The sequence below is a fragment of the Triticum aestivum genome, chromosome 7D, assembly GCF_018294505.1.
Source record: "Triticum aestivum cultivar Chinese Spring chromosome 7D, IWGSC CS RefSeq v2.1, whole genome shotgun sequence".
NCBI lineage: Eukaryota > Viridiplantae > Streptophyta > Magnoliopsida > Poales > Poaceae > Triticum > Triticum aestivum.
This window is the reverse complement of record NC_057814.1, coordinates 428,509,122-428,533,113: the sequence shown is the minus strand read 5'-3', so window position 1 is coordinate 428,533,113 and position 23,992 is coordinate 428,509,122. Positions and strand designations below refer to the sequence as shown.

The window sequence follows — 23,992 nt, the reverse complement described above, 5'->3', positions numbered from 1 at the left end:
TAACAATCAAATGCGAGCTCATTATATAACAACTAAATGCGAGCTTATTATATATTTCCCACCGAAACAAACTTGTAAAACGCCATTTATTACACACACATGTAAGGGAACATTTTTATCAAACATTCTGTTGAGACGACTTTATATGGGCAAAAAATTGAACACGAGTACTCTTACAATTTGTACATTTAATAATTGAATCCAATATAAACTTGCCCGCTTGCATGATGCACTTGGGATCAAGCAATCAATAGTTGGCCGGAGAGCACTTGAGCCTCACCTCCACTGGCATTCCCATGGGCGGAGGTACGTTTCCCATCTTCACCATGGCCTTGGCGAAGTCCCTCGCGAACGCCTCACCGTCGGCGCTGTACATCTCCACGAGATTGTCATGCAGACCTCCACCGCCGTAGAGAGTCTGGTCGGAGGTGAGGAGACCGCGCCGTGCGATAAGGTTGCGGTAGTAAGCGTTGTCGAACCTCATCGGAGTCTGCACGTCAAACGGCGCCTTACCAGAAGGACCCTGGCACGTCTGCTGCATGGTCTGTGCGAAGGATGGGTTGATCTCCTCATCGCGGTCGGTGCCGTAGACGCGGTCGCTGTAGTGCATGCAGTTGGCCATCCCGATGGTGTGGGCACCAGAGAGCGCTGTCATGTCACGCGCGTCGAGGTTGAGTCTTGAAAACATGGTGAGGAGCTCGCCGAGGTTGTCGTGCGGGCTCGGGAGGCCCTTCTTGGTGGATTCCGGGTCGGCGGCGAAGCGTGAGTCCTTGCGGCCGAGGGGGACACTCCAGGTGGGACCTCCGAGCAGGGCGACGGTGTCGCGGGACGCCAGGGCGATAACATCAGCGCAGGAGACGGTTGCCGGGCAGTCGTGCTCGAGCGCGGACTTGATGTCGTCGATGACGGTGTAGCCGGTGAGGGAGGCGTTCGGCTCTACATCCTTCTCGCTGGGGGAGAAGGGAGTTGCGTCCAGGAGAACAGAAGCATCACATCCCTGTCACGCCATATATGGATCGTAGCATTAGCAAATGGAACCATAGTGTAGGTAAGAATATACGTAGAAGTATTAGAGATGCTTATATACGTTGATGAAAGCAGTCATGGAAGAAGGGGCGGAGGACGGCGGGCGCCATCCTTGGCTGGGCGGCGACGCTGCTCGCCATCACTGACCGCCACGACGTGCTGCACGTTGGGGCACATCTTCTCATAGTAACTCGCGGAGAGCTCGTCGCCATTGGCGGTGGCAGGCAGAGTGATGAAGAGGAGCAGCGCAAGTGTAACCCAAGAAGCGCTCCCGGAGGACGCCATGCCTATAGGTTGGCTGGTGTTGAGAGCGATCGGTGCACAGCGCAGAAGCAAGCAAGAAGAGAGTGTGTGGAAGATGAATGGAAGCATAAGCTTATATAGACTTCGACTTGTGTCGCCTTCTTCCTGCGCGCGTACAGTTGCATCCATGCTTCTAATTTACCCGCGTGTGCATGTGCGAACGCTCTGCAATGTTAATTAGCTCGAGTGACAAGGTCTCCGGTCTGTCTGCCTCCTCGTGCATCTTGGCGAGGTCAGGAGGACCGGAAGAAGAGAAAACAAAAGCCAAGGGAATTGACAGGCTAACTAATACACCTACCTCGCTTGAATTTACATAAAATTAAGATGCTCCCACAAAAAAAAAAAAAAATGCTCCCGTCGACATGGTTGCTTGCTTGGATGGTGCTGGATCCAATCGCTCGCTGGAATGAAAGGGTATGGTGTTAGAATACGGGCTGGGACAAACCGTTGAAATGCTATGGAATCGCAAACACGCTTGTTGTCCACTTGGACGAATCATTTAAAGTTTTAAACACACCCTTGCTGGAACTGGAAAGCCTGCAAAGTATATATGCAATCCTTACATCTGTGGCCTTTCATAATTGAAAGTTTTAGGATATCGCTCGAGAACCAAAGAATTTGCAAAACTGATCGTCCATCCCATATTTGTTGAGAACTCTGTTTGACTTTGTCATAATTCCATTTTATGTCTAACTCATGGTTTCATATGCATGCATGACCCTCAAGTCTCATTAGCGTGTTGAACGGCATCGGTTGGAGCAGATTCACGCACTTCATAATCAAGTTGATGTATATTATCATTGATGACCCTAGCGATAATACTATATATGGTAATGTACAGGGTCAGGCTTGTCACCCAGCACTACTGGAATCTGATTTTCTGCTGAGTTAATTTTATCGGAAACTCAGCAAAGTTTGCATCTGCTGAGTTTGATTCAAAACTGGATTTGGCAGTGATAAGAAACTTGACACACTTCATATTTTGCTGCTAGTTCCAACGAAAAAGGACTCGGCGAACACAATAAACTTTGAAGAATCTCAAGTTCGCGGTGTTGCCACAGAAACAACCCGATAAAGTCTGGCAGGTGGGCCCCGCGGTTAAGCAGGCGACGGAGCCGTGACGCGAGTCTATATTTGCTGAGTTTTGGCTAATGGAAACCCTGAAGAATTGTTATTCATCACCCCCTCTATTTTTATATCACTGCATCATATATTTTACGCCTCGTAATTTTTTTATAATGTCATAAGTCAAATGAGAACGCAAGAAACATATATCAGCTGTAGAAAATATTTTACGTTATGTAAGATTACGAACATAAAATTGTAGCATGAAATTTACATAAAAATCTAATTTTATTGTATTATGACTTATATTTTCGTTTTCTTACGACAGATTTTGCACAATGAATCAATATGAACATAACCGTTTGTATACCAAATATAAATTCTTGATGAAATGATGTAAGAAACCTTATATGCAAAATAATTTATGCTGCACCCTGGGCAATGAATAGCATTGTTAAATGTACTTATCGATATATTGTAACTAGTTGGGTTGGTCGAACATTTCCACGCACACCACCCATGCATTATAACAAACTTGCATAGTTTTAACACAAAAAATGATAATCCAAAATGCTAAATGTAACACATATGTGTTTCATCTGTTGCAACGTAGTAGAAGTCAAACTATATTTTTATATCTGGACGCAGTTGCCATACTCGCAGGCTCCAAACGCATTTGGAGCACACCATAAATTTTCAAAGGTTGTGTAGGCGGCGTTATAAACAGAGTAACCAAAACAGCAGACTCCACAATTTTATTCATGTTTTTTTATCTACTCTACTAGTTCAATTTGGCGTCGACATTAATCAATTCAGCAGTATTATTGTAAACCACTTATCCGAATACATAAATAATTAGAATGCAACAAATATTCCGATGAATCAAATTGTCCAAATAAAAAACAATGAATTAGAGAATGTAAACACACTATCACCCATGCAGCTGTCATTGATGCTCAAAGATTTTCACGCAACTAATCATGGGATGCTCAGTCTTCATTCTTCTGTCACGCCCCGAAGCATGTTTGAATGTGTTTTGTGTGTCTATGAGGCTTGATAGGTATGCTAACATTGTCACACTCTTTGGCCATCTGTGTATCTCTCTCATCTGTGATGACAATGTCATGTAGGATAACACAACAAGTCATGATCTTTGCCAATGTATCTTTGTCTAAGGAATGAGCAGGACACCAGACAATTGCAAATCTAGCTTGCAACATTCCAAATGCCCTATTAGTGTCCTCCCTTTCTGCTTCTTACATCTTTGCAAAATGTTTATGTTTGGGGATTTTTCTTCATAAATATTGATTAGATGTATAAATGCCATTGGTTAGATAGTATCGTTGGTCATAATCATGGTCATTCACCTTATACTTGTATCCTGGAGTAGTACCACATGCTATCTTAATAAACAAATGATATCTCTTTTATTTACAGAAAGGGCTCAAGCCGAGCCCTACTTTGAATTGACAAAACCATCAACCGGCCAGGAGCAATAAATCTCATAACAACACAAATAAGTCACAAAATAAGAAAAAAAACAGCAGAACACCAGGCTAAACATGACTGCTTAAAGGAAATGGTAGATGCAAGGAAAAATTACCACTGCCGAGGATATCTCCCTACACTACAACCTACACAAGAGGAAAAGCTAATGTCTTGAGGGAATGTGCCCCCAAGGATGCATTGTTCCTTTGTCCGAACTCGCGAGAACAACCTAGCTTGAAACTATGTGTCTTGGCCGTCACAGAGGGCCACAACCCTCTCGTCCTGGCTCAAAGGATGTTGTAGCATCGACAGGCAAAGCCAATCACCATAGATCCCACATGTACCAGGAAACAGGGCTGCCAAGGATAGGAGCAAACTCATACCAGCAACAAGCTCACTAACCCTGCCATTGGCTCAACCACAATGCAGATCGAAAGTAGCCAGACATAGGAATGAGTTAACAAGATACAACCCACATAGAAGATATCACCAACCCTAGGCATGGGCAAAATTCGTTGGAGCACAAGGGTCACACCAAATAGATTACCGCCACTGTCTTAGAGGGAACCTCGATCCCCTCTCGGCCAGGTTCAAGGGCGACCACCACTAGCGGCACCACCAGGGACCCTTCGCTACTACATCCAGAGAGTGGTGAAGAATTGAAACCCAGGATGCCAACCGTCGATATCAGAGCCATCACCGCTCACCCAACTCAACTACTATCCCGGCTAGGACGACGCCTCCAAGAAGGAACACGACACCGCAGTGCCGCCACCGCCCAAGAGAGGGGACCAAGATTTTCAACACTAAGCAAAGGGAAGCTTGAAGGCGAGGGGAGTCTCACTGAAGCCTCCATCGAGGGTCAATGCCAAAGGCATCGACATTAGTGTGACTGCCATGCTGACGAAGGAATAACTTCGGTTCTCACTCACACCTATGAGATCCACCCCATCCGAGCCCAAGGTCATCCATCGAAGACCGCCGACCACTGGAAACAGAAGGGGAGCGATCAGGTCTAGTGATCTAAAACGGATGTTCTCGACATGGCACTGACAAAGCATGTGGAATACTCCCGCGCCGCCCCATGCTACCCGCGTAGCCATGGGAGACGGCCAACCAGCACCCACTAGTAAGGCTTGCCGCATATGGCCATGCCGAGCACACCAACGGGGACGCCGCCCCGACAACCGAGGTCCTCCACACGACTGGAGCGGCTATATCCCCGCTGCCACCTTCATAGGTGTCACACACATGAGTCGGGGAGCACCTCGGATGGTGGCAAAGGGTAGGGATGAGGGAGAAGGGGGTGGCGGTGCTAGGGTTGGGCACCCCTGAGTAGTCTCAGAGAGAAGATGCGAGATTCACATGGTGGGGCTTGAATGTTAAGAACATACAAGATTTCTACAAGGCATTGATGTCATTGTGGGATTCACGCAATGCCAAATCCATAAATTCTCGAAGGACCGCTTACAAGATAATAGTTTGATCATGATAATGCCCGGTGAATTGGTCGTGCCATGCTACCGGGCAATTATTCTATTTTCAATGCATACAATCAATGCTCCCAAGCATCCCGGGTCATCCTCTTACTTCAATGATTGCCAAAAGCCTATGTCATCGGCATTGGTGCTCAGAAATACTGAGCTCCATGAACCCTAACCGCAACATTGGTGAACTTTTTTGGGCACTTTATGGTTGTATCTTCGGCCATTCGAAGATACCCATCTAAAATATTTGCAGGAGTGCCATATGCAGTCACCCTAAATATGTCACAGTTACCTTCCGGAAAAAACCTAGCACACCGGTGACATTAATCCTCCAGCTAAAAGAATGGTTCATTAGATTTGTTCCATGTTATTGGCAATTCAGAGAATAGCCGTTTGGACAAGCGGAGGCATCGCTGATAATCCCCAAGTGTAGAGAATATAACAATCGAATGCTAGCTCATTATATATTTCCCGTTAAAATAAACTTGAGAAACACCATTTATTACACACACTTGTATGGGAACATTCCGCTGAGACGACATTATGTGGGCAAAAAATTTAACACGAGTAATGTTACAATTTGTACATTTAATAAGTCCCGCTTTGGTACAACCCACCATAAAACGTATAAAGGGGCAGTATAGACTTTTCACATGGCATTCCTACTTTGTATGTATGATGCCCTACATACCCCGAACTGGGCCGGCCCATGAAGGTTTCCGCAGTAGAGACCGCACGCATACAGTACGTCAGCGATCTAATGTGTAGACTGGAATAAAAAGCGACCTCACAATGAATCGAACTCTGCACCTCTAGCCACAAAGGATAGTAGCGAACCAGTCACCCTGAGAAGCTTTGCTGACAAAAACTGAGCGCGCCCATTAAATACTATACAGAATGTGGGCAGTTTTTGGATCTCTTTCTCTTTTCTTGGAAATTGTGAAAAATTCTTTACAACGCAAGTAATGTCTGAAAATCTGACAGTTGTTTGAACCACTCTAATAAACTTTCAAAACTCCATTTTTTTTTACAAAAACGTGCCTTTTTGACATATTTTTTTAGATCCTGAACATTTCCTGATAAATTCAAATTTTTTGGAATTTAGAGAGCAAAACCTGTTAAAAGGAAGGGTGTTCGGGTTCATTTGAAAGCACGTTTGTTTCAACGACCGTCAAATGGTCCAAATGATTTCCACCAACTTCTATGACCAACAATGCATCATGCCAAGTTGTTTGGATTTTTGACAAGTTTTGCATTTTCCGGAGTTTTCTTGGTGACAAGGGCTGATAAATGGCCAGAAGTGTCGCAACATGTAAACGCGTCGGAACTTATTAATACTTGAGATGAATGGCTCATATGTCTGTGGTAGGCTGCTTCAAGAAGTTGGGGGCATTTATCCATAATCCAAAAACACACCATTTGAAAAGAGTGTGCCACACAAGGCCTCCCTGAGCATGTTATTTTTCCTAATTGATTGCTTCTGTTGATCCTCAAAAAAAATTGATTGCTTCTGTTAATTGTAATTTTGTCATTATCAATCAATATGAAGATTTCTTATGTCCTAACCATTTATTGAAATTTCTCAAAAAATTTGAAATTTCAAATTGTATATGAAAAAATTACGGACTTGAACCATTTTTTCCAAAATTGTAACAAAATCCCAACAATTGATGAAAATTGTAAACCATGTAATTTTTTAAAATTTCATCATTTTTAATTAAATGCAAACATTTCTAAAATTTGTAAACTAAAAATTCAAAACGGGACATGTTGTGAAATTCCATAGCATATTTTCTAAATGTAAACCATATTTTGAAAAAAGGATCTGGTATTCTAAAAAAATTCAAATGTTTGAACAGGTTCCAAAAAGAAGAATAAAGTTCAAGAAGGAGAAAAATGAATTAACGAAAAAGAGAAGTAGAACCAAAAAATAGAGAACAAAAAATAGCTTATGCCCTAGAAAATAAAAACATGTATTCAGAAAATGTTCCTAATTTGGAAAAAAGTTTGTGATTCCAATGCTCGAAAATTTGAAAAACAATGTTTGTGTTTGTCAGTACGCGACACATCTTCCACGGACTTGCTGGGATCGAGTCCTTGCGGTCGCCCATTTCTTTTTTGCTTTGATTTAAACGCGAATAGCCCACAGGACGGAAAAAATCTACTAAAATTAAAGTGCAATAGTAGGAGCTAGGATCCTTACCCCTCGTGGCATTTACTGGCACAACAGCAAGTACGCCAAATCATCTGAACAGTAATAGTTTGCATAAGTATCTTATATGATCATTTGGACATATCAAATTCAAATATTTTAAAAACAAAATTGTCAGGTAGCGTATTTTCTCGGGGGTAACGGAAAATCCGGTTTCCGAAAAATTCGCCCGAGAAAAAATAACCCAGTACGTCAATTCTATTTGATGCAATATGGCGCAGCATATGTGTCACCAAATTTAGTTTGTCCCAGTGGCTAGCGTCGTGTTCACCAACGCTCGAGGTTGTGGGTTCGGTACCTCGTAGCCTGCGTTGTTTTTTGATTCTCGGTACCCGCTACAGGATACACTCACTAATGGGCCGGCCCATGGCGGACTTTCTCAGGGCTGTCTTTAATTTTATAGCGCGAGGGACGTATTTCTAAGAAAGACCATCCTACCTTTTATTATGAAGGGGTATCAACAGATCTTCATCATTGATGTGTTTAGGGGGTTGTACCGAAGCGGAAGTGATTTAATAATTGAATCCAATATAAACATGCCCGGTTTTTAGTTAGCCGTGGAGCACTTGAGCCTCATCTCCACGGGCATTGCCATGGGCGGAGGTACGTTTCCCATCTTCACCATGGGTTCGGTACCTCGTAGCCTGCGTTGTTCTTTGATTCTCGGTACCCGCTACAGGATACACTCACTAATGGGCCGGCCCATGGCGGACTTTCTCAGGGCTGTCTTTAATTTTATAGCGCGAGGGACGTATTTCTAAGAAAGACCATCCTACCTTTTATTATGAAGGGGTATCAACAGATCTTCATCATTGATGTGTTTAGGGGGTTGTACCGAAGCGGAAGTGATTTAATAATTGAATCCAATATAAACATGCCCGGTTTTTAGTTAGCCGTGGAGCACATGAGCCTCATCTCCACGGGCATTGCCATGGGCGGAGGTACGTTTCCCATCTTCACCATGGCTTTGGCGAAGTCCCTCGCGAACGCCTCACCGTCGGCGCTGTACATCTCCATGAGATTGTCCTGCAGGCCTCCACCGCAGTAGAGAGTCTGGTCGGAGATGAGGAGACCACGCCGCGCGATAAGGTTGCGGTAGTAAGCGTTGTCGAACCTCATCGGAGTCTGCACGTCAAACGGCGCCTTACCAGAAGGACCCTGGCACGTCTGCTGCATGGTCTGTGCGAAGGATGGGTCGATCTCCTCATCGCGGTCGGTGCCGTAGACGCGGTCACTGTAGTGCACGCAGTTGGCCATCCCCACGGTGTGGGCACCGGAGAGCGCGGTCATGTCACGCGCGTGACGAGGTCGCCGAGGTTGTCGTGCGGGCTCGGGAGGCCCTTCTCGGTGGACTCCGGGTTGGCGGCGAAGCGTGAGTCCTTGCGGCCGAGGGGCACGCTCCAAGTGGGACCTCCGAGCAGGGTGACGGCGTTGCGGGACGCCAGGGCGATAACATCAGCACATGAGATGGTTGCCGGGCAGTCGTGCTCGAGCACGGACTTGATGTCGTCGATGACGGTGTAGCCGGTGAGGGAGGTGTTCGGCTCCACATCCTTCTCGCTGGGGGAGAAGGGAGTTGCGTCCAGGAGAATAGAAGCATCACATCCCTGTCACGCCATATAGATCGTAGCATTAGCAAATGGAACCATAGTGTAGGTAAGAATATACGTTTACTGAAAAAGAGGTTCTTCAGGCAATAACACAAATGAAACCGAATAAAGCACCGGGACCAGATGGGTTTCTTGCTGAATTCTATAAGAAATGTTGGCATATTATTAAAGATGATCGTATGCCTATGTTTCATGATTTTTTCAACGGTCACTTAGAGTTGTTTCATCTCAACTTCGGTACGATAACGTTACTACCAAAGAAAGAAGAGGCAATTCGGATAGAACAATTCAGGCCCATATGTCTGTTGAATGTGAGTTTTAAAATCTTCACAAAGGTTGGAACCAATAGATTGACGCAGATTGCTCAACATGTGGTCCAACCAAGACAGACGGCGTTCATGCCAGGGCGACACATACTAGAAGGGGTGGTCGTCTTGCATGAACCGGTCCACGAGATCCACTCGAAGAAACTAGATGGGGTTATCTTCAAAGTGGATTTTGAAAAGGTGTATGATAAAGTCAAGTGGCCTTTTCTTCAGCAGGCAATGCGCATGAAGGGATTTAGTGAAGCCTGGAGGAACCAAGTAGATACCCAAGTCCAGAAAGGTAGTGTCGGAGTCAAGGTGAATGATGACATCGGTCATTATTTCCAGACTCATAAGGGGTTGAGACAAGGGGATTCCATGTCTCCTCTTCTGTTTAATATTGTGGCTGACATGCTAGCTGTCCTTATTGGCAGGGCCAAGCAATGTGGCCAGGGCGATAACATCAGCACATGAGATGGTTGCCGGGCAGTCGTGCTCGAGCACGGACTTGATGTCGTCGATGACGGTGTAGCCGGTGAGGGAGGTGTTCGGCTCCACATCCTTCTCGCTGGGGGAGAAGGGAGTTGCGTCCAGGAGAATAGAAGCATCACATCCCTGTCACGCCATATAGATCGTAGCATTAGCAAATGGAACCATAGTGTAGGTAAGAATATACGTTTACTGAAAAAGAGGTTCTTCAGGCAATTACACAAATGAAACCGAATAAAGCACCGGGACCAGATGGGTTTCCTTGCTGAATTCTATAAGAAATGTTGGCATATTATTAAAGATGATCGTATGCCTATGTTTCATGATTTTTTCAACGGTCACTTAGAGTTGTTTCATCTCAACTTCGGTACGATAACGCTTACTACCAAAGAAAGAAGAGGCAATTCGGATAGAACAATTCAGGCCCATTGTCTGTTGAATGTGAGTTTTAAAATCTTCACAAAGGTTGGAACCAATAGATTGACGCAGATTGCTCAACACGTGGTCCAACCAAGTCAGACGGACGTTCATGCCAGGGCGACACATACTAGAAGGGGTGGTCGTCTTGCATGAAACGATCCACGAGATCCACTCGAAGAAACTAGATGGGGTTATCTTCAAAGTGGATTTTGAAAAGGTGTATGATAAAGTCAAGTGGCCTTTTCTTCAGCAGGCAATGCGCATGAAGGGATTTAGTGAAGCCTGGAGGAACCAAGTAGATACCCAAGTCCAGAAAGGTAGTGTCGGAGTCAAGGTGAATGATGACATCGGTCATTATTTCCAGACTCATAAGGGGTTGAGACAAGGGGATTCCATGTCTCCTCTTCTGTTTAATATTGTGGCTGACATGCTAGCTGTCCTTATTGGCAGGGCCAAGCAATGTGGCCATGTAGAAGGTTTAGTTCCTCATCTAGTCGATGGAGGGGTATCCATTCTACAATATGCGGATGACACTATTCTATTCATGGAACATGACATGGCTAAGGCACGTAATATGAAACTCATCTTATGTCTCTTTGAACAATTGTCTGAATTACAAAATAGTTTTCATAAGAGCGAGTTGTTCTGCTTTGGGGAGGCCAAAGATGAGGAACACACTTATAGACAATTGTTTGGATGTGAATTAGGTGCTTTGCCATTCAATTACTTGGGCATACCGATTCATCACCGTAAATTATCCAATAAAGAATGGAAGTGTATTGAAGAACGAATTGAAAAAAAAAACTCAGCTGCTGGAAGGGCAAGATTATGTCATATGGAGGTAGACTAGTCCTGATTAACTCGGTATTGACTAGTATGCCGATGTTTTTACTCTCGTTCTTCGAAATTCCGAAAGGAGTTCGGAAGCGTCTTGATTTCTTTAGATCTCGTTTCTTTTGGCAGTCTGATGAGGCCAAGAGGAATACCGTCTTGCACGATGGGATATTCTTTGCCGACCTAAAGACCAAGGGGGTCTCGGTATTGAGAACTTAGAGATTAAGAATAAATGCCTTATGAGCAAATGACTTTACAGGCTCGAGACAGAGCCGGAGGGTATGTGGTCACATATCCTGCGCAATAAGTATCTACAATCCAAAACATTAGCCCAGGTTACCATGAGACCGACTGACTCGCCATTCTGGAAGGGACTTATACGAACGAAGAACTTGTTCTTTCGTAGGGTCAAATTATTGGTTGGCAATGGGATGTCAACAAGATTTTGGGAGGATACGTGGTTAGGAGAGGCACCTCTGGCCGTCCAATATCCCACCCTTTATAATATTGTGCAACGTAAGGAAGATTACGTAGGCACAGTTCTTCAAACTATTCCCCTGAATATCCAGTTCCGACATGCGTTAGTTGGTGAGCGATGGAATGCTTGGATGCAGTTGGTTCGGAGATTGATAGAAGTTCAACTCTTGGACCAGCCGGATTCGATACAATTGGAAGTTAGCTAAGAATGGGATTTTTACGGTGAAATCTTTCTATTTGGATTTGATTAATTCTGGCCCAATCTCAAGGTCATTACACATATGGAGGGTTAAGGTTCCTTTGCGGGTTAAAATTTTCATGTGGTTTGTCCACAAGCAAGTGATACTCACAAAGGACAACTTACTCAAAAGGCGATGGGTAGGGAGTTCACGGTGCTGTTTTTGTGATCATGATGAAACAATACAACACTTATTTTTTGAATGCCCACTTGCCAAACTTCTTTGGAGAACGATTCATATAGCTTTCAATATTAATCCTCCAGTTGATATTGCATCGTTGTTTGGGACGTGGTTAGCTGGGGTTGAACAGATTATATCGGCTCCTATTCGGATTGGAATATGTGTGCTATTATGGACTATATGGAATTGCAGGAATGATGTGATTTTTAACAGACAACACTCTTTAACTTTCTTGCAGGTTATCTTCAGAGCTACAGCTTGGATCCGTACGTGGTCCTTACTCACTCCTATGGACTCCAGGGAGCTTTGATTACTGGGTGCAACCAATGGGAGATGGTAGCTCGGGCTATATTCAACCGGTTCGGATGGCGCTCGCACAATAGGATAGGAGTCTAAGGGAGCTTATCCCACATATCACCGTATCGGCTACTTGTGTCAGCATGTAATTTTCTTTTTTGTTTTGCTCCGTTTGCGAGCTGTTAGATCTTTTTTGTTGATACTGAGTGAATTTCTAATAAAATGGCTGTATGCATGTTCATGATGCAGTGGCCGGGGGCTCGCCTCCATTTCCAAAAAAGGTAAGAATATACGTAGAAGTAGTAGAGATGCGTATGTACGTTGATGAAGCAATCGTAGAAGAAGAGGCGGAGGACGGCGGGTGCCATCCTCGGCTGGGCGGCGACGCTAGTCGCCATCACTGACCGCACAACGCGCTGCAGGGCATGTCTTCTCGTAGTAACCCGCGGAGAGCGAGCCCTGCTCCGGTGCTCCCCCCTAACCTAATTTCGAAGGGGTAATTTTGTCCCCGCAAGTTTGTTTTTTTCTGGCCCGCCGTAGCCCAGATCCAAGCCCTGTCTAGCCCTATATAACCCAGACCGTATACATACAGTACCCTGGTCCGAAAAAAAACATCAGACGACCCCACGTCCATGTAAGACCTGCCGAGTCCAATCATTCACGCAGCTCCATCAATCTCGTGAGCATTGACGCAGCTCCATAAGTCACGTAGTAGATCTCCAGCGGCGGCTATCTCATCGCCGGCGATCTCGTCGGACAGCGGGCGCGGCAACGTCGTGAATCTCCAACGAGCGTGCACAGGTACCACATCCTACGTCCCCCCTCTAGTCTCGCTCGCGGCAACATCGAATGAACTGCCGCCGCCAGTGGTAGTGGTTAACCTAGCGGGGCAGGTAACCTAGCTACTCGGCGGCGCATGCGATCATGGATCTTGTTCCAGTAGTGCTGCTCCTCGTGATCTGGGTTCACGTAGCGTCGGTTGTCGTCGGCTGTGCGCACCACCAGTATTGTTATTTGATGTGGCGGCTAACCTAGGTATCCGGCGGCAGAGGTAATCACAGATCTAGCTAGGTTTTGAGATTGTGCAGTTCCTCGCGATTGAAAGTGATCACGACGGGTGCCGTGGCCATCTTCCTTACTAAGTTTGGCAGATCTGAACGGCCTCGGTTGGGGTTGTTTACATAACATCCGTGATTGTGTGCTATGTGTTGTATATTTCATCATTGATAATCTTTGCACATGTGATGATACATATTATTTGTTGTAGGAAATGGCGGACGAGGAGTTAACTGATATCATGGTAGACATGGAGTTTGGAGAACTGATGAAAGACTGGATAGAAGATTGGTCAGATGATGAAAATTCAGATCGTGGAGATCGGTCAGAGAATGGGAACGAATGGGACGATCTTAATGTGAGTGGCATTGTCATGTTGTAATTTTTTGGTGGCATCCGATAACATTAAATCTTTGTGTTGAAAATTTATAGATGGATGAGCTTTATGATGATCAGGAAAACAACTCGGAGCTCTCGAATGAAGATTACATTAGTCAGGTACGGAAGTGAAATTTTTTGTTGGCATGCAAATTGAAATTTCTTCTGGAATATTATATGATAAGTAATTATGTATTTGTGTTGTATTTTTCAGCTCATTTCCGAATGTGATAATGCGTATGACTATTACGGTGAATCCGACGCGGAGACAGGCCTTAACGACGAATCATTAGATGCACCTGATTCTGGGGAGTCGCAGTCGTCGGTCATGATGAGTGAGGTATGTGTGTAATCAATGTTCTATGGAAGTAATATTAAACCATAGAAAACTGTTTTCATGGCTATGTTTTGATTGTGTAGGTGACACAAGATGCTGGGGCAAAGAATGTCCAAGATGCTGCCAGTGCAAATGATAAGAGGGATATGTTCATGCAGATAATGGAAATGACTTTTATGTCTCACGATGCTGCGTATGATTTCTACAACAGCTATGCTAGAGATAATGGTTTCAGCATTAGAAAGAATAAGGTCAGGTATAGCAAAACCGAGTCACATCATATGCGTTATAGACGGTTTGTTTGTTCCAGACAAGGGAAACGTGACAGCAAGTTGCTAACCGAGGAAGGACACAGCCGTAGGCTCAGAGCCGAGACACGCTGCTTTTGCGAAGCGCACCTGACCGTCAAGCTTGACCAAAAGCGTGGGGTTTGATGTGTTGCAAGTTTTGAGGACAAGCATAGCCATATGTTGGCAGGACAGGACGACGTACCTTTTCTTTGGTCCCACAGAAAAATCAAAGAGTACCAGAAGCATGAGATAATGTCCATGGGAGCTACAGGGATTAGAATTCACGACATGATGGATTCCTTCATCAGCAAACACGTATGGTACAGCGGTGTTGGTTTTACCAGGCGTGAAATATACAACCTTTGCGCCAGGGAGAAGAGGAAGCTGCTTTCAAAAGGTGATGCTGCCACAACCATAGGCATCATGGCCAGTAGGAAACAGAGGGATCCTAGCTTCTTTTTAGAGTACAAGCTAGAAAAGGAAGGACATTTGAATAGGATGTTCCGGTGCGACTCCCAGTCTCGTCATGACTATGAGGACTTCGACGACGTGCTTGTATTTGACAGCACGTACAAGATGAACCGCCATGGTATGCCATTCATACCTTTTGTTGGTCTTAACAATCACCGGAAGACCACTGTTTTTTGTTGTGCCATAGTTTCGGACGAGACCGAAGAGACATACGTGTGGCTGCTGCAGACTTTTTTGAGGTCCATGTGTCAAAAGATGCCGAAGAGTGTTATCACGGACGCCGACGCTGCGATGATCAAGGCAATTCGCGAAGTCTTGCCAGACGTGTGGCACCGTATATGTACGTGGCATATAGAAAAATATATGAAGATTCACCTCAGTCACAAGTCGTTGAAGGAGTTCTGAACTCTTCTGTACTACAGCATGTCCACGGCCACGTTTGAGGAGAGATGGCACGCATTTTCCAAAAGATGGCAGTCGGAAAAAACTGTAACATGGTTGAGACGGATGTATAAGAAGAGGAGACTGTGGGCCGCGGCTGATCTAACAGAGGGGTTTTGGCTTGGCATGAAAAGCAACCAGCGGACTGAAAGCCTGAACTCATGCCTTCACCTCCACCTAGACGATGAAATGACCCTGGTGGATATGATTTTGCACTATGAGAACGCCGTTGTGCGTATTCGTGAAAACGAGGCGCAAGATGACTGCACGGCCTCACAGAGTTTACCGGTGCCAGTTACTAGCTTGAGGGAACTTGAGATAGCTGCTTCTCACGTCTTCACTCCAGCAAACTTCTATATGTTGCAAGATGATCTTAGAGTAATTGGTGGCATGGAGATTGTAGAAATTAAGCTGGGAGACGGATCACAGCAGTACATCATGGCCTGGAAGAATAACCGGAAGCGTCGTTTTTGGGTGGAGTATACACCAGTAAATTCCGCAGAAACTATAAGGTGCAGCTACAGAAGAATGATTCCAAAGGGTCTACCTTGCAAGCACATATTCCATGTACTGAAGCACTTGAACATATCTGAAATACCAAAGTGTTTAGTTCTTGTTCGGTTCACGAAAGAAGCAAGGTTGGGACTTCCCGCGAGGCGCACAAGCGATCTGTTGGGATTTGGTTGGACTGGGGCCGGGGAAAGAATGAAATATAGCCAGGTCAGTGTGTTAGCGTCAGAAGCTATGCATGCGGCATGCAAACACCCTGCTTTGTGGGATCAGTTACATGAGAGTTTGAAGGCTGTGATAGCTAAGAATCATGAGTATGATCTGCTACAGGAAAATTTGATCAAGCAAACAAATGACATCAGTAAGTGTGCAGTTGAATATGTGGACGATGGTGAAGGCAACATGATTGCGGTTAAAGATCCTATGAAAGTGTCAAGCAAAGGTGCAACAAAGATAGATGAGAGCCGCCCTGTCTCGAAAAATGGTAGACCACTCTCTTTTGATGAGTTGAAAACCCGGTGCGGCGCTTGCAAATTGCTAGGACACACTAGACGTAGCAAGAAATGCAAACTAAATCAGAAGTAAGTGTTTGTATGCATTGTGGATTATTAATTTTTTTATCATTCATTAACTTATCTTGTCTTTTATCATGTGCAGAAAAGTGGAGAAGGAAGAAGAGTAGAACACTTGCTTCAATTATTTACTGTGTTAATCGGGCGGCTCATACTTTGGCTAAGGTAGCTGTAGGCGATTGTGTTTCTTTGGTTTGGAGGCTTTCGCCCCCTGATTGTATCCTTAGTGTATTAGCAGACGAGATCCCAGACTTTGTTTAAATAAAGTAAGATGTTTCCCTCAAAACAAAAAACAAAAAATAATTATTTATTGTGTTATGACTGGGGCGGGAGGTAGAAAGAATATTGTACATTTCCCCTCCCCACATCCATAATGCCATTAAATAAGTAACTGTACCACTCTCCTCCCCACCACGCACTCACCCACCTCCCACGGGCGCCGGTTCAAACTCCCCTCTTATCCCCACCTACAGTAGATCGAGAAACGCTCGCCGGCGACCGCTGCAGCCGACTCTATGGAGAGAAGCCTCGGCTGGCAGCAAGTGATGATTGAGCTCGCCGGCGATGACGAGGCGTGGCGTGCGCAGTTGATGGAGGTGTGCGGCTGGTTCCCCAGCATGGAGATGTTGGTCAACCACGCGCGTGGCCTCGTCAAAGTCCTCACCGACGGCGAGAAGAAGCGCACCTTCCCCGATGGCCGCGGCATCCCGCCGGCTCTCCTCCTCGTCTGGGCAATGTGAGAGGCCACGCTGAGCGACTCCCCTGTTCAGCGCGCAAGGTGGTGGATGTACCGCTCCACCACCATGCTGCAGCGGCCAGATCCAGCACGCGTCGTGTCGAGGGCGGAGCGCGTCGACGTCGAGCTCGCTCTCCCAGCACCCGTCAGCTTGGAGTACCAGGTCCGCCACGTGCCGGCGCCAGTCCAGCCGTTGGGCTCTGACGTCGTGGAGGACGACATGGACGAGGTACTTGTTGGGGAACGTAGCAGAAATTCAAAATTTTCCTATGTGTCACCAAGATCAATATAGGAGATGCTAGCAACGAGAGGGGAGGAGTGCATCTACATACCCTTGTAGATCGCGAGCGGAAGCGTTCAAGAGAACGGGGTTGATGGAGTCGTACTCGTCGTGATCCAAATCACCGATGATCCTAGCGCCGAACGGACGCACCTCCGCGTTCAACACACGTACGGAGCGGGGACGTCTCCTCCTTCTTGATCCAGCAAGGGGGAAGGAGAAGTTGATGGAGATCCAGCAGCACGACGGCGTGGTGGTGGAAGTAGCGGGATCCCGGCAGGGCTTCGCCAAGCGCAAGCGGGGAGGAAGAGGTGTCACGGGAGGGAGGGAGGCGCCAGGGCTTGGGGTCCTGCTCCCATGCGCCTCCCCACTATATATAGGGGTGGAGGGGGCTGGTTTCTTGCCCTCCAAGTCCATTGGGGCGTTGGCAAAGGTGGGGGAAAGATATCCCATCATTTCCCTTCCCCACCAATTGTTATCCCCCTTTTTTAGGGATCTTGATCTTATCCCTTCGGGATATGATCTTATTCCTTCTAAGGTGGGATCTAGGTGCGCCTTGACCAGGGGTGTGGGGCCTTGCCCCCACTACCCACGTTCATGTGGGTCCCCCCATGCAGGTGGGCCCCACTTCGGAACCTTCTAGAACCTTCCCGGTACAATACCGAAAAATCCCGAACATTTTCCGGTGGCCAAAATAGGACTTCCCATATATAAATCTTTACCTCCGGACCATTCCGGAACTCCTCGTGACGTCCGGGATCTCATCCGGGACTCCGAACGACTTTCGGATTTCCGCATACTAATATCTCTACAACCCTAGCGTCACCGAACCTTAAGTGTGTAGACCCTACGGGTTCGGGAGACATGCAGACATGACCGAGACGACTCTCCGGTCAATAACCAACAGCGGGATCTGGATACCCATGTTGGCTCCCACATGTTCCACGATGATCTCATCGGATGAACCACGATGTCGAGGATTCAATCAATCCCGTATACAATTCCCTTTGTCAATCGGTACGTTACTTGCCCGAGATTCGATCGTCGGTATCCCAATACCTTGTTCAATCTCGTTACCGGCAAGTCACTTTACTCGTACCGTAATGCATGATCCCGTGACCAAACACTTGGTCACATTGAGCTCATTATGATGATGCATTACCGAGTAGGCCCAGAGATACCTCTCCGTCATACGGAGTGACAAATCCCAGTCTCGATTCGTGCCAACCCAACAGACACTTTCGGAGATACCTCTAGTGCACCTTTATAGCCACCCAGTTACGTTGTGACGTTTGGTACACCCAAAGCATTCCTAGGGTATCCGGCAGTTGCACAATCTCATGGTCTAAGGAAATGATAATTGACATTAGAAAAGCTCTAGCAAACGAACTACACGATCTTATGCTATGCTTAGGATTGGGTCTTGTCCATCACATCATTCTCCTAATGATGTGATCCCGTTATCAATGACATCCAATGTCCATGGTCAGGAAACCATAACCATATATTGATCAACGAGCTAGTCAACTAGAGGCTTACTAGGGACATGTTGTGGTCTATGTATTCACACATGTATTACGGTTTCCAGTTAATACAATTATAGCATGAACAACAGACAATTATCATGAACAAGGAAATACAATAATAACCATTTTATTATTGCCTCTAGGGCATATTTCCAACAGTCTCCCACTTGCACTAGAGTCAATAATCTAGTTCACATCACCATGTGATTAACACTCAAAGTTCACTAGAGTCAATAATCTAGTCCACATCACCATGTGATTAACACTCAATGAGTTCTAGGGTTTGATCATGTTTTGCTTACGAGAGAGGTTTTAGTCAACGGGTCTGCAACATTCAGATCCGTGTGTGCTTTACAAATCTCTATGTCATCTTGTAGATGTAGCTACCACGCGCTACTTGGAGCTATTCCAAATAACTGCTCTACTATACGAACCCGGTTTACTACTCAGAGTCATCCGGATTAGTGTCAAAGTTTGCATCGACGTAACCCTTTATGACGAACTGTTTTACCACCTCCATAATCGAGAAAATTCCTTAGTCCACTAGATACTAAGGATAAGTTCGACCGCTGTCATGTGATCCATTCCCGGATCACTATTGTACCCCTTGACTAACTCATGGCAAGGCACACTTCAGGTGCGGTACACAGCATAGCATACTGTAGAGCCTACGTCTAAAGCATAGGGGACGACCTTCGTCCTTTCTCTCTCTTCTGCCGTGGTCAGGTCTTGAGTCTTACTCAATACTCACACCTTGTAACACAGCCAAGAACTCCTTCTTTGCTGATCTATTTTGAACTCCTTCAAAATATTGTCACGGTATGTATTCATTTGAAAGTACTATTAAGCGTTTTTGATCTATCCTTATAGATCTTGATGCTCAATGTTCAAGTAGCTTAATCCAGGTTTTCCATTAAAAAAACACTTTTCAAGTAACCCTGGATGCTTTCCAGAAATTCTACATCATTTCTGATCAACAATATGTTAACAACATATACTCATCAAAAATTCTATAGTGCTCCCACTTACTTCTTTGGAAATACAAGTTTCTCATGAACCTTGTATAAACCCAAAATCTTTGATCATCTCATCAAAGCGTTCATTCCAACTCCGAGATGCTTACTCCAATCCTTAGAAGGATTGCTGGAGCTTTGCATACTTGTTAGCATCTTTCAGGATTGACAAAACCTTCTGGTTGTATCACATACAACCTTTCCTCAAGAAAATCGTCGAGGAAACAATGTTTTGACATCCTATCTGCAAGATTTCATAAATAATGCAGTAACTACTAATATAATTCTAACAGACTCTTAGCATCGCTACGAGTGAGAAAGTCTCATCGCAGTCAACTCCTTGAACTTGCCGGAAAACATCTTAACGACAAGTCGAGCTTTCTTAATGGTGACACTTACCATCATTGTCTGTCTTCCCTTTAAAATCCATCTGTACCCAACAGCCTTACGACCATCAAGTAGTTCTTTCAAAGTCTATACTTTGTTTTCATACATGGATCCTCTCGGATTTTATGGCCTCAAGCCATTCGTCGGAATCCGGGCCCACCATTGCTTCTCCATAGCTCGTAGGTTCATTGTTGTCTAGCAACATGACTTCCAAGACAGGATTACGTACCACTCTGAAGTAGTACGCATCCTTGTCATCCTATGAGGTTTGGTAGTGACTTGATCTGAAGTTTCATGATCATTATCATAAGCTTCCACTTCAATTGGTGTAGGTGCCACAGGAACAACTTCCTGTGCCCTGCTACACATTAGTTGAAGTGACGGTTCAATGACCTCATCAAGTCTCCACCATCCTCCCACTCAATTCTTTCGAGAGAAACTTTTCCTCGAGAAAGGACCCGTTTCTAAAAACAATCACTTTTGCTTCCAGATCTGAAATAGGAGGTATACCCAACTGTTTTGGGTATTCTATGAAGATGCATTTATCCGCTTTGGGTTCGAGCTTATCAGCCTGAAACTTTTTCACATAAGCGTCCCAGCCCCAAACTTTTAAGAGACGACAGCTTTGGTTTCTCTAAACCATAGTCCATACGGTGTCGTCTCAACGGAATTGCGTGGTACCCTATTTAAAGTGAATGCGGTTGTCTCTAATGCCTAACCCATAAACGATAGTTGTAATTCGATAAGAGACATCATGGTATGCACCATATCCAATAGGGTGCAGTTATGATGTTCGGACACACCATCACAATATGGTGTTCCAGGCGGTATTAGTCGTGAAACAATTTCCACAATTTCTTAATTGTGTGCCAAACTCGTAACTCAGATATTCATCTCTATGATCATATCACAGACATTTTATCCTCTTGTCACGACGATCTTCAACTTCACTCTGAAATTACTTGAACCTTTCAATAATTCAGACTTGTGTTTCATCAAGTAAATATTCTCAGCATCTACTCAAATCATCTGTGAAGTAAGAACATAACGATATCCACTGCGTGCCTCAGCACTCATTGGACTGCACACATCAAATGTATTACTTCCAACAAGTTCCTCTCTTGTTCCATCTTACTGAAAACGAGGCCTTTCAGTCATCTTGCCCATGTGGTATGATTTGCATGTCTCAAGTGATTCAAAATCAAGTGAGTCCAAATGATCCATCTGTATGGACTTTCTTCATGCATATATACTAATAGACATGGTTCGCATGTCTCAATCTTTTCAAAAACGAGTGAGTCCAAAGATCCATCAACATGGAGCTTCTTCATGCGTTTTATACCAATATGACTCAAGTGGCAGTGCCACAAGTATGTGGTACTATCATTACTATCTTATATCTTTTGGCATGAACATGTGTATCACTACGATCGAGATTCAATAAACCATTCATTTTAGGTGCAAGACCATTGAAGGTATTATTCAAATAGACAGAGTAACCATTATTCTCCTTTAATGAATAGCCGTATTGCGATAAACATAATCCAATCATGTCTATGCTCAACGCAAACACCAAATAACAATTATTCAGGTTTAACCCCAATCTTGATGGTAGAGGGAGCATGCGATGCTTGATCACATCAACCTTGGAAACACTTCCAACACATATCGTCATCTCACCTTTAGCTAGTCTCCGTTTATTCCGCAGCTTTTATTTCGAGTTACTAACACTTAGCAACCGAACCGGTATCTAATACCCTGGTGCTACTAGGAGTACTAGTAAAGTACACATTAATATAATGTATATCCAATATACTTCTGTCGACCTTGCCAGCCTTCTCATCTACGAAGTATCTAGGGTAGTTCTGCTTCAGTGACCGTTCCCCTCATTTCAGAAGCACTTAGTCTTGGGTTTGGGTTCAACCTTGGGTTTCTTCACTAGAGCAGCAACTGATTTGCCGTTTCATGAAGTATCCCTTCTTGCCCTTGCCCTTCTAGAAACTAGTGGTTTTACTAACCATCAATAATTGATGCTCCTACTTGATTTCTACTTTCGCGGTGTTAAACATCGCGAGTTGCTCAAGGATCATCATGTCTATCCCTGATATGTTATAGTTCATCACGAAGCTCTAATAGCTTGGTGGCAGTGACTATGGAGAACCATCACTATCTCATCTGGAAGATTAACTCCCACTCGATTCAAGTGATTGTAGTACTCAGACAATCTGAGCACATGCTCAACGATTGAGCTTTTCTCCCTTAGTTTGCAGGCTTAAGAAACTTGTCAGAGGTCTCATACCTCTTGACGTGGGCACTAGTCTGAAATCCCAATTTCAGTCTTTGGAACATCTCATATGTTCTGCGACGTTTCAAAACCATCTTTGGTGCCATAATTTTAAACCGTTCAACATTACGCACTGAACTATCACGTAGTCATCAAAACGTGTATGTCAGATGTTCGCAACATCCACAAACGACGCTCGAGGTTCAGCACACCGAGCGGTGCATTAAGGACATAAGCCTTCTGTGCAGCAATGAGGACAATCCTCAGTTTACGGACCCAGTCCGCATAATTGCTACTATCAACTTTCAACTAAATTTTCTCTAGGAACATATCTTAGTAGAACTAAAGCGTAAGCTACGACATTATTTGCAAAGACCTTTTGACTATGTTCATGATAATTAAGTTCATCTGATTATTTAATGAACTCCCACTTAGATAGACATCCCTCTAGTCATCTAAGTGATACATGATCCGAATCGACTAGGCCGTGTCCGATCATCACGTGAGACGGACTAGTCATCATCGGTGAACATCTCCATGTTGATCGTATCTACTATACGACTCATGTTCGACCTTTCGGTCTCTTGTGTTCCGAGGCCATGTCTGTACATGCTAGGCTGGTCAAGTCAACCTAAGTGTTTTGCTTGTGTTCCGAGGCCATGTCTGTACATGCTAGGCTCATCAACACCCGTTGTATGCGAACGTTAGAATCTATCACACCCGATCATCACGTGGTGCTTCGAAACAACGAACCTTCGCAACGGTGCACAGTTAGGGGGAACACATCTCTTGAAATTTTAGTGAGGGATCATCTTATTTATGCTACCGTCGTTCTAAGCAAATAAGATGTAAACGTGACAAACATCACATGCAAATCATAAAGTGACATGATATGGCCAATATCATCTTGCGGCTTTGATCTCCATCTTCGAGGCGCAGCATGATCACCTTCGTCACCGGCATGACACCATGATCTCCATCATCGTGTCTTCATGAAGTTGTCTCGCCAACTATTACTTCTACTACTATGGCTAACGGTTAGCAATAAAGTAAAGTAATTACATGGCGTTTTCATTGACACGCAGGACATACAATAAATTAAGACAACTCCTATGGCTCCTGCCGGTTGTCATACTCATCGACATGCAAGTCGTGATTCCTATTACAAGAACATGATCAATCTCATACATCACATATATAATTCATCACCTCCTTTTGTCCATATCACATCACATAGCATACCCTGCAAAAACAAGTTAGACGTCTTCTAATTGTTGTT

At 44.8% G+C, this 23,992-nt stretch overlaps 2 pseudogenes; both read right to left on the bottom strand.

Annotated features, from left to right (window-relative positions):
- Positions 1-247: 247 nt before the first annotated feature.
- LOC123163819 (peroxidase P7-like) lies at positions 248-1,311 on the bottom strand (annotated as a pseudogene).
- Positions 1,312-8,466: 7,155 nt separating this feature from the next.
- LOC123168687 (peroxidase P7-like) overlaps positions 8,467-23,992 on the bottom strand; it is a 30,515-nt pseudogene continuing 14,989 nt past the window's right edge.